Below are 10,545 nucleotides of genomic sequence, written 5' to 3'. Positions count from 1 at the left end.
GGTATAAATTCCCATAAGCCAAACATTTAATTTGATTAACCCAGATGAGCATCTACAGTACATTGTGTTACAGGGCACATTATTTCAGAGCCTGACTCCACAAGTTGTATTTATCATCTCTAAACATGGCCCAGATGAGCTGACAGTGATTGTGTTACAGGGCCCAGATGAGCTGACAGTGATTGTGTTACAGGGCCCAGATGAGCTGACAGTGATTGTGTTACAGGGCCCAGATGAGCTGACAGTGATTGTGTTACAGGGCCCAGATGAGCTGACAGTGAATGCGTTACAGGGCCCAGATGAGCTGACAGTGACTGTGTTACAGGGCCCAGATGAGCTGACAGTGATTGTGTTACAGGGCCCAGATGAGCTGACAGTGATTGTGTTACATGGCCCAGATTATCTGACAGTGATTGCGTTACAGGGCCCAGATTATCTGACAGTGACTGTGTTACAGGGCCCAGATGAGCTGACAGTGATTGTGTTACAGGGCCCAGATGAGCTGACAGTGATTATGCGTTACAGGGCCCATTGGGGTCTGGTCAAACGTAGTGCACTATGTAGGGAATAGGCTGCAATTTGGGCCGCATTCTCACTCCCACTAGTCTGGAATGACAATCTGAACACTACCTGGATGGGATGTGGACTATATTCTCCTTGTCTCCTGTTCCACAATGTTGCCTGGGGCACTAGCTCACAGGAGAGAGAGACACAGAGAGAGAGACAGAGAGAGAGACAGGGAGAGAGACCTGACCACTGTGACTGATAGAAAACTGAGGAAAACATTGACTAGGTACAGACTCCCTATCTCACAGTCTGGCTATAGAGACCGGTCGTCACAGACAAACCTGGCTGCCCAGAGAGGACAGTCTGGCTATAGAGACCGGTGGTCACAGACAAACCTGGCTGCCCAGAGAGGACAGTCTAGGCTCTCCATGGCTGCCCAGAGACCATCCTATTGAGACGTCACTGCTCATCCAGACAAACCTGGCTGCCCAGAGAGGACAGTCTGGCTATTGAGACCGGTCGTCACAGACAAACCTGGCTGCCCAGAGGACAGTCTGACAGGGCTGCCCAGAGAGGACAGGTATGCTCACTCTGCTCCAGGGAGAGGTAGAGACAAAGCTGCATTTCCAAGTACACTGTGACAAATACTCAGACCCTAAGAGAATATTTCTTTCCCAAATTATAATTCAATACAAAGAATTTGAAACTATAAAAGATGAAGAAAAAATCTAATATTTATTGGGTGAAAAGCCAAAATGTGCAGTTTTGGCAGCCAAATATGTGTCTTCCTGCCAGAACCTGAGGGACAGCCAGTGAAAAGTGCAAAGTAATGTTGATAATATTTCCCATCTGGTTTTGTTTTGTCTTTCATACAAGGTCATGTGTCTTCTCAGTCATGTTGACACTGGTCCACTACCAGGTCATGTGTCTTCTCAGTCATGTTGACACTGGTCCACTACCAGGTCATGTGTCTTCTCAGTCATGTTGACACTGGTCCACTACCAGGTCATGTGTCTTCTCAGTCATGTTGACACTGGTCTACTACCAGGTCATGTGTCTTCTCAGTCATGTTGAACTGGTCCACTACCAGGTCATGTGTCTTCTCAGTCATGTTACACTGGTCCACTACCAGGTAATGTGTCTTCTCAGTCATGTTGACACTGGTCCACTACCAGGTCATGTGTCTTCTCAGTCAGTTGACCTGGGGACTGGCTACCAGGTAATGTGTCTTCTCAGTCATGTACTGGTCCCTACCAGGTCATGTGTCTTCTCAGATCATGTTGACACTGGTCCCACCAGGTCATGTGTCTTCTCAGTCATGTTGACACAGGGTCCACTACCAGGTCATGTGTCTTCTCAGTCATGTTGACACTGGTCTACTACCAGGTCATGTGTCTTCTCAGTCATGTTGACACTGGTCTACTACTATGGCTGCCAGGTTGACAGGCTCATGTGTCTTCTCAGTCATGTTGACACTGGTCTACTACCAGGTCATGTGTCTTCTCAGTCATGTTGACACTGGTCTACTACCAGGTCATGTGTCTTCTCAGTCATGTTGACACTGGTCCACTACCAGGTCATGTGTCTTCTCAGTCATGTTGACACTGGTCCACTACCAGGTCATGTGTCTTCTCAGTCATGTTGACACTGGGTCTTCTCAGTCATGTTGACACTGGTCCACTACCAGGTCATGTGTCTTCTCAGTCATGTTGACACTGGTCCACTACCAGGTCATGTGTCTTCTCAGTCATGTTGACACTGGTCCACTACCAGGTAATGTGTCTTCTCAGTCATGTTGACACTGGTCTACTACCAGGTCATGTGTCTTCTCAGTCATGTTGACACTGGTCTACTACCAGGTCATGTGTCTTCAGTCATGTTGACACTGGTCCACTACCAGGTTGTGTCTTCTCAGTCATGTTGACACTGGTCTACTACCAGGTCATGTGTCTTCTCAGTCATGTTGACACTGGTCCACTAAGGTCATTGTGTCTTCTCAGTCATGTTGACACTGGTCTACTACCAGGTCATGTCTTCTCAGTCATATGACACTGGTCTACTACCAGGTCATGTGTCTTCAGTCATGTTGACACTGGTCCACTACCAGGTCATGTGTCTTCTCAGTCATGTTGACACTGGTCCACTACCAGGTCATGTGTCTTCTCAGTCATGTTGACACTGGTCTACTACCAGGTCATGTGTCTTCTCAGTCATGTTGACACTTCTACTACATGTTGACACTGGTCACTACCAGGTCATGTGTCTTCTCAGTCATGGACAGAGGTCCACTAGGTCATGTGTCTTCAGTCATGTTGACACTGGTCCACTACCAGGTCAGAGGAGAGTCATGAGACAGAGACTACCAGGTCAGAGAGAGAGAGTCAGAGAGACTTGGTCCAGAGAGAGAGGATGAGATCACATGGTCCACTACCAGGTCATTATCTTCTCAGATGTTGAGTCTGGTCTACTACCAGGCAATGTGAGAGTTCTCAGAATATTGTTGAATGGTAGAGGTCATGTCCACTACTACTAGTATTTTCGAGGGTCCACTAGATTTATATTTAGAATAGAGAGATATGATACTTTGGGACAGAGAGAGAGAGAGGAGAGAGAGAGAGAGAGAGAGAGAGGAGAGAGAGAGAGAGAGAGAGAGAGAGAGAGAGAGAGAGAGAGGGAGAGAGAGAGAGAGAGAGAGAGAGAGAGAGAGAGAGAGAGAGAGAGAGAGAGAGAGAGAGAGAGAGAGAGGAGAGAGAGAGAGAGAGAGAGAGAGAGAGAGAGAGAGAGAGAGAGAGAGAGAGAGAGAGAGAGAGAGAGAGAGAGAGAGAGAGAGAGAGAGAGAGAGAGAGAGAGAGAGAGAGAGAGAGAGGTTTCTTTTGGAGAGGAGAAGACCACCTCAGAGAAGAGAGAGGAGAGAGGAGAGAGAGAGAGAGAGAGAGAGAGAGAGAGATGAGTAGAGAGAGAGAGAAGAGAGAGAAAGAGTCAGTCAACAGGTTTCTGATTTGGGAGTCAAACCACCTCACATAACCCCTTCTTTCTCAAGGCTGGGACTGTTCATCTGGTGCTCCCCTAAGTCCTGACATGGTCCTGTTCTTCTGAGTGCTAGAGTCAGTGACTGTTCTTCTGATGCTGGCTCCTCAGCCCAGTGACTGTTCTTGTGGTACTGGCTCCTCAGCCCAGGGACTGTTCATCTGGTGTTGGCTCCTCAGCCCAGGGACTGTTCTTCTGGTGCTGGCCCTCAGCCCAGTGACTGTTCTTCTGGTGCTGGCTCCTCAGCCCAGTGACTGTTCTTGTGGTACTGGCTCCTCAGCCCAGGGACTGTTCTTCTGGTGCTGGCCCCTCAGCCCAGTGACTGTTCTTCTGGTGCTGGCTCCTCAGCCCAGTGACTGTTCTTCTGGTGCTGGCTCCTCAGCCCAGTGTATGTGTCTTCTGGTGCTGGCTCCTAAACCCAGTGACTGTTCTTGTGGTGCTGGCTCCTCAGCCCAGGGACTGTTCTTCTGGTGCTGGCTCCTCAGCCCAGTGACTGTTCTTCTGGTGCTGGCTCCTCAGCCCAGTGACTGTTCTTCTGGTGCTGGCTCCTCAGCCCAGTGACTGTTCTTCTGGTGCTGGCTCCTCAGCCTAGTGTATGTGTCTTCTGGTGCTAGCTCCTCAGCCTAGTGTATGTGTCTTCTGGTGCTGGCTCCTCAGCCCAGTGACTGTTCTTCTGGTGCTGGCTCCTCAACCCAGGGACTGTTCATCTGGTGCTGGTCATGCAGGTTTGAAGGGAGGATGGAGGGATGGAGGGAATGAGACGGAGGGTGTGAGGGGAACACAACAGCTCGCGGCAACAATTATTGACACATTCCAAACTGCATATTCAAGAGATATCATAGGAGTTGTGTTATAGTGGAATATCCCATCAATTACAATGTGGGTGAGTGGTGCTGGATAATATGATGGATGACGACAGAAGGACATGGGGTGAAGAGATAGAGATGGAGGAGGGGGCAGTCAAGGGAAGGAGGAGGGTTCGATAGAGAGAAAAGACGGAGGGAGATTGAGAGAGAGAGGAGAGAGGAAACCACTGGCTAAATGAGAGGGAGGACATAGAGACTGTAGAACTGCAGAAACACACAGTGGAGGAGAGAGAGTGGGAGGTTCCTCAAACATCACTCTACCTCCTTCTTCCCTCGTTCTTCCCTCTACCTCCTCCTCTTCCCTCGTTCACTCTACCTCCTTCTTCCCTCGTTCACTCTACCTCCTTCTTCCCTCTCACTCTACCTCCTTCCCTCAAGTTCACTCTACCTCCTTCCCCTCGTTCACTCTACTCCTTCTCCCCTCGTTCACCTCCTCCTTCTTCCCTCATTCACTCTACCTCCTTCTTCCTCGTTCACTCTACCTCCTTCTTCCCTCGTTCACTCTACCTCCTTCTTCCCTCCTCGTTCACTCTACCTCCTTCTTCCCTCGTTCACTCTACCTCCTTCTTCCCTCGTTCACTCTACCTCCTTCTTCCCTCCTCGTTCCTTCCTCTACCTCCTTCTTCCCTCGTTCACTCTACCTCCTTCTTCCCTCGTTCACTCTACCTCCTTCTCCCTCGTTCACTCTACCTCCTTCTTCCCTCGTTCACTCTACCTCCTTCTTCCCTCGTTCCTCCTTCTTCCCTCGTTCCTCTACCTCCTTCTTCCTCGTTCACTCTACCTCCTTCCCCTCCCTCTACCTCCTTCCCTCGTTCACTCTACCTCCTTCTCCCCTCGTTCCTCTACCTCCTTCTTCCCTCATTCACTCTACCTCTTCCTTCTCCCCCCTCGTTCACTCTACCTCCTTCTCCCCTCGTTCACTCTACCTCCTTCTTCCTCGTTCACTCTACCTCCTTCTTCCCTCATTCACTCTACCTCCTTCTTCCCTCGTTCACTCTACCTCCTTCTTCCCTCGTTCACTCTACCTCCTTCTTCCCTCGTTCACTCTACCTCCTTCTTCCTCGTTCCTCTACCTCCTTCTTCCCTCGTTCACTCTACCTCCTTCTCCCCTCGTTCACTCTACCTCCTTCTCCCTCGTTCACTCTACCTCCTTCTTCCCTCGTTCTACCTCCTTCTTCCCTCGTTCACCTCCTCCTTCACTTCCCTTCCCCTCGTTCCTCTACCTCCTTCTTCCCCTCGTTCACTCTACCTCCTTCTTCCCTCATTCACTCTACCTCCTTCTTCCCTCGTTCACTCTACCTCCTTCTTCCCTCGTTCACTCTACCTCCTTCTTCCCTCGTTCACTCTACCTCCTTCTTCCCTCGTTCACTCTACCTCCTTCTTCCCATACTTTCCTCCTCCCCTCGTTCACTTACCTCTTCTTCCCTCAGTCACCTACCTTCTTCCCTCGTTCACTCTACCTCCTTCTCTACTCTCTTCTCCCTCGTTCACTCTACCTCCTTCTTCCCTCGTTCACTCTACCTCCTTCTTCCTCGTTCACTCTACCTCCTCTTCCCTCCTCCCCTGTTCACTCTACCTCCTTCTTCCCTCGTTCACTCTACCTCCTTCTTCCCTCGTTCACTCTACCTTCCTTCCCTCGTTCACTCTACCTCCTTCTTCCCTCGTTCACTCTATCCTTCTCCTCGTTCACTCTACCTCCTTCTTCCCTCGTTCACTCTACCTCCTTCTCCCTCGTTCACTCTACCTCCTTCTTCCCTCGTTCACTCTACCTCCTTCTTCCCTCGTTCACTCTACCTCCTTCTTCCCGTTCACTCTACCTTCCTTCCTCGTTCACTCACTCTACCTCCTTCTTCCCTCGTTCACTCTACCTCCTTCTTCCCTCGTTCACTCTACCTCCTTCTTCCCTCGTTCACTCTACCTCCTCTTCCCTCGTTCACTCTACCTCCTTCTCCCCCTCGTTCACTCTACCTCCTTCTCCCCTCGTTCCTCTTCCTCCTTCTCCCCCTTCGTTCACTCTACCTCTCCTTCTCCCCTCGTTCACTCTACCTCCTTCTTCCTCTACCTCCTTCTCCCCTCATTCATCTACCTCCTTCTCCCTCATTCACTCTACCTCCTTCTTCCCTCGTTCACTGCTACCTCCTTCTCCCCTCGTTCACTCTACCTCCTTCTCCCCTTGTTCACTCTACCTCCTCCTCCCCTCTACCTCCTTCTCCTCGTACAGCTCTCTGTCTACAGCTCTCTCTGTGGTACAGCTCTCTGTCTACAGCCTAGTGGTACAGCTCTCTGTCTCAGCCTAGTGGTACAGCTCTCTGTGGTCAGCTCCCTGTCTACAGCCTAGTGGTACAGCTCTCTGTGGTACAGCTCTCTGTCTACAGCCTAGTGGTACAGCTCTTTGTCCCCTCAGCCTAGTGGTACAGCTCTCTGTCTACAGCCTAGTGGTCAGCTCTCTGTCTACAGCCTCACTACAGCTCTCTGTCTACAGCCTAGTACAGCTCTCTGTGGTACACTCTCTAATGGTACAGCTCTCTGTCTTCAGCCTAGTGGTACAGCTCTCTGTGGTACAGCTCTCTGTCTACAGCCTAGTGGTACAGCTCTCTGTCTACAGCCTAGTGGTACAGCTCTCTGTGATACAGCTCTCTGTGGTACAGCTCTCTGTCTACAGCCTAGTGGTACAGCTCTCTGTGGTACAGCTCTCTGTGGTACAGCTCTCTGTCTACAGCTGTCTCTGGTACAGCTCTCTGTCTACAGCCTAGTGGTACAGCTCTCTGTGGTACAGCTCTCTGTGGTACAGCTGTCTACAGCCTGTGGTACAGCTCTTTGTCTACAGCCTAGTGGTACAGCTCTCTGTGGTACAGCTCTCTGTGGTCCAGCTCTCTGTCTACAGCCTAGTGGTACAGCTCTCTGTGGTACAGCTCTCTGTCTTCTCTGTCAGCCTAGTGGTACAGCTCTCTGTGGTACAGCTCTCTGTGGTCCAGCTCTCTGTCTTCCAGCCTAGTGGTACAGCTCTCTGTGACTACAGCTCTCTGTCTGCCTAGTGGTACAGCTCTCTCTCTAGTGGTACAGCTCTCTGTGGTACAGCTCTCTGTGGTACAGCTCTCTGTCTACAGCCTAGTGGTACAGCTCTGTCCATAGTACAGCTCTCTGTCTTAGATTCAGCTAACAGTGGTCCATGTTTCAGCACCTAGTGGTACAGCTCTCTGTCCATAGTTTCAGTACAGCTCTCTGTCTTCAGCCTAGTGGTACAGCTCTCTGTGGTCCAGCTCTCTGGTACAGCTCTCTGTCTACAGCCTAGTGGTACAGCTCTCTGTCTACAGCCTAGTGGTACAGCTCTCTGTCTACAGCTCTCTGTCTACAGCCTGTGGTACAGCTCTCTGTCTGCATCCTAGTGATCTATACCAATAATACAGCTCTCTGTGGTACAGCTCTCTGTCTACAGCCTAGTTTACAGCTCTCTAGTGGTCCATAGTTTCAGCTCTTTGTCTAGATTCAGCCTAACAGACCGGTATAGCGCTTTGTCTAATAGACATAGTTTCAGCACTAGTGGTACAGCTCTCTGTCACAGCGTAGTGGTACAGCTCTCTGTCTACAGCCTAGTGGTACAGCTCTCTGTCTACAGCCTAGTGGTACAGCTCTCTGTTTCAGCACTACAGCTCTCTGTGGTCCATAGTAATTGGGCTAGACTCCATAGTTTCAGCACTAACAGACTGGTATACAGCACTAACAGACTGGTCCATAGTTTCAGCACTAACAGAGCTGGTCTATACTTTCAGCACTAACAGACTGGTCTATAGTTTCAGCACTAATAGACTGGTCTATAGTTTCAGCATAACAGACTAACAGACTGGTCTATAGTTTCAGCACTAATAGACTGGTCTATAGTTTCAGCACTAACAGACTGGTCTGGGTCTATGGTTTCAGCACTAATAGACTGGTCCATAGTTTCAGACTGGGTCCATAGTTTCAGCACTAATAGACTGGTCTAGGCACTAATCTATAGTTTCAGCACTAACAGACTGGTCTATAGTTTCAGCACTAATAGACAGGTCTATAGTTTCAGCACTAACAGACTGGTCTATAGTTTCACACTAACAGACAGGTCTATAGATTCAGCACTAACAGACTGGTCCATAGTTTCAGCACTAACAGACTGGTCTGTTTCAGCACTTAATAGACTGTTTCAGCACTAATAGACTGGTCCATAGTTTCAGCACTAATAGACTGGTCCATAGTTTCAGCACTAACAGACAGGTCTATAGATTCAGCACACTAATAGACTGGGTCTATAGTTTCAGCACTAACAGACTGGTTCAGCACTAACAGACAGGTCTATAGTTTCAGCACTAACAGACTGGTCCATAGTTTCAGCACTAACAGACTGGTCTATAGTTTCAGCACTAATAGACTGGTCCATAGTTTCAGCACTAATAGACTGGTCCATAGTTTCAGCACTAATAGACTGGTCCATAGTTTCAGCACTAATAGACTGGTCCATAGTTTCAGCACTAATAGACTGGTCCATAGTTTCAGCACTAATAGACTGGTCTATAGTTTCAGCACTAACAGACTGGTCTATAGTTTCAGCACTAATAGACTGGTCTATAGTTTCAGCACTAATAGACTGGTCTGTTTCAGCACTAACAGACTGGTCTATAGTTTCAGCACTAACAGACTGGTCTATAGTTTCAGCACTAACAGACTGGTCTATAGTTTCAGCACTAACAGACTGGTCTATAGTTTCAGCACTAACAGACTGGTCTATAGTTTCAGCACTAACAGACTGGTCCATAGTTTCAGCGCACTAACAGACTGGTCTATAGTTTCAGCACTAACAGACACTAACAGGGTCTATAGTTTCAGCACTAACAGACAGGTCTATAGTTTCAGCACTAACAGACTGGTCTATAGTTTCAGCACTAACAGACTGGTCTATAGTTTCAGCACTAACAGACTGGTCTATAGTTTCAGCACTAACAGACTGGTCTATAGTTTCAGCACTAACAGACTGGTAGAGATCTAGAGTTTCAGCACTAACAGACTGGTCTATAGTTTCAGCACTAACAGACTGGTCTATAGTTTCAGCACTAACAGACTGGTCTATAGTTTCAGCACTAACAGACTGGTCTATAGTTTCAGCACTAACAGACTGGTCTATAGTTTCAGCACTAACAGACTGGTCTATAGTTTCAGCACTAACAGACTGGTCTATAGTTTCAGCACTAACAGACTGGTCTATAGTTTCAGCACTAACAGACTGGTCTATAGTTTCAGCACTAACAGACTGGTCTATAGTTTCAGCACTAACAGACTGGTCTGTTTCAGCACTAACAGACTGGTCTGTTTCAACAGACTGGTCCATAGTTTCAGCACTAACAGACTGGTCTATAGTTTCAGCACTAACAGACTGGTCTATAGTTTCAGCACTAACAGACTGGTCCATAGTTTCAGCACTAACAGACTCCATGTTTAGTGAGGTGTCTCCACACACTACAACCATCTTATTCACACCAGGAAGGACCTCATTTATCAAAGGTGCGTGAGCACAAACCTTCAGTCCGACAGTTTTCTCGAAAAGGTTAGTATTTTCAACTTGGCGGGAAAGTGCGTGTACCTCCATGCTAATCTAAGACCATGCGAACGCACACCTCCTAGTGGTTGATCAACTGTACTGCACAGATATTGTTATTTTGGGTGGAAACAGAGTTCTTTGATACACAGGAATAATAATTATGGCTAATACAAAACAGTTGGGAAACGTAGAACTAATGATAAAACAGATGCATTTACCGTTGGTAAGAAGATCACATAGCAGCACGTCACCTGATATAGATTTTTATAATCATATTGTCAAATCAAATGCAAATCCAAATCAAATCATATTGCAAATCAAATCAAATGTTATTGATATAGATTTGGGTTTACTGGCCTTCACACAAATCAAATCAAATCAAATGCTTCATAAACAACAGGACTAACAGGATAATGCTTACTTTACTCCTTTCTGACAGGACTGTTTTATTCCTGTTACAAAACAAATATTAGACTACCCTTTGTACATCGCTCAGTCAAAAGCCAACTATGCTTGAAAGTAAAGAGACCGGTAGCCTATGACAGAGAGAGCGAGAGAGAGAGAGATAAAGAGAGACAG

General features: G+C 48.0%; 1 long non-coding RNA gene across 1 annotated transcript; it reads left to right on the top strand.

Annotated features, from left to right (window-relative positions):
- The first annotated feature begins 1,398 nt into the window (after positions 1-1,398).
- Positions 1,399-2,720, top strand: LOC127918955 (uncharacterized). The gene is made up of 4 exons (XR_008101494.1): positions 1,399-1,512; positions 2,041-2,126; positions 2,195-2,366; positions 2,615-2,720. It is a non-coding gene; the product is annotated as an uncharacterized LOC127918955 (long non-coding RNA).
- Positions 2,721-10,545: the final 7,825 nt, after the last annotated feature.

This window comes from Oncorhynchus keta, unplaced genomic scaffold (assembly GCF_023373465.1).
Source record: "Oncorhynchus keta strain PuntledgeMale-10-30-2019 unplaced genomic scaffold, Oket_V2 Un_contig_15362_pilon_pilon, whole genome shotgun sequence".
In the NCBI taxonomy this organism is placed as follows: domain Eukaryota; kingdom Metazoa; phylum Chordata; class Actinopteri; order Salmoniformes; family Salmonidae; genus Oncorhynchus; species Oncorhynchus keta.
The sequence above is the reverse complement of the archived record's forward strand: the minus strand, read 5'-3'. Positions and strand labels throughout refer to the sequence as shown.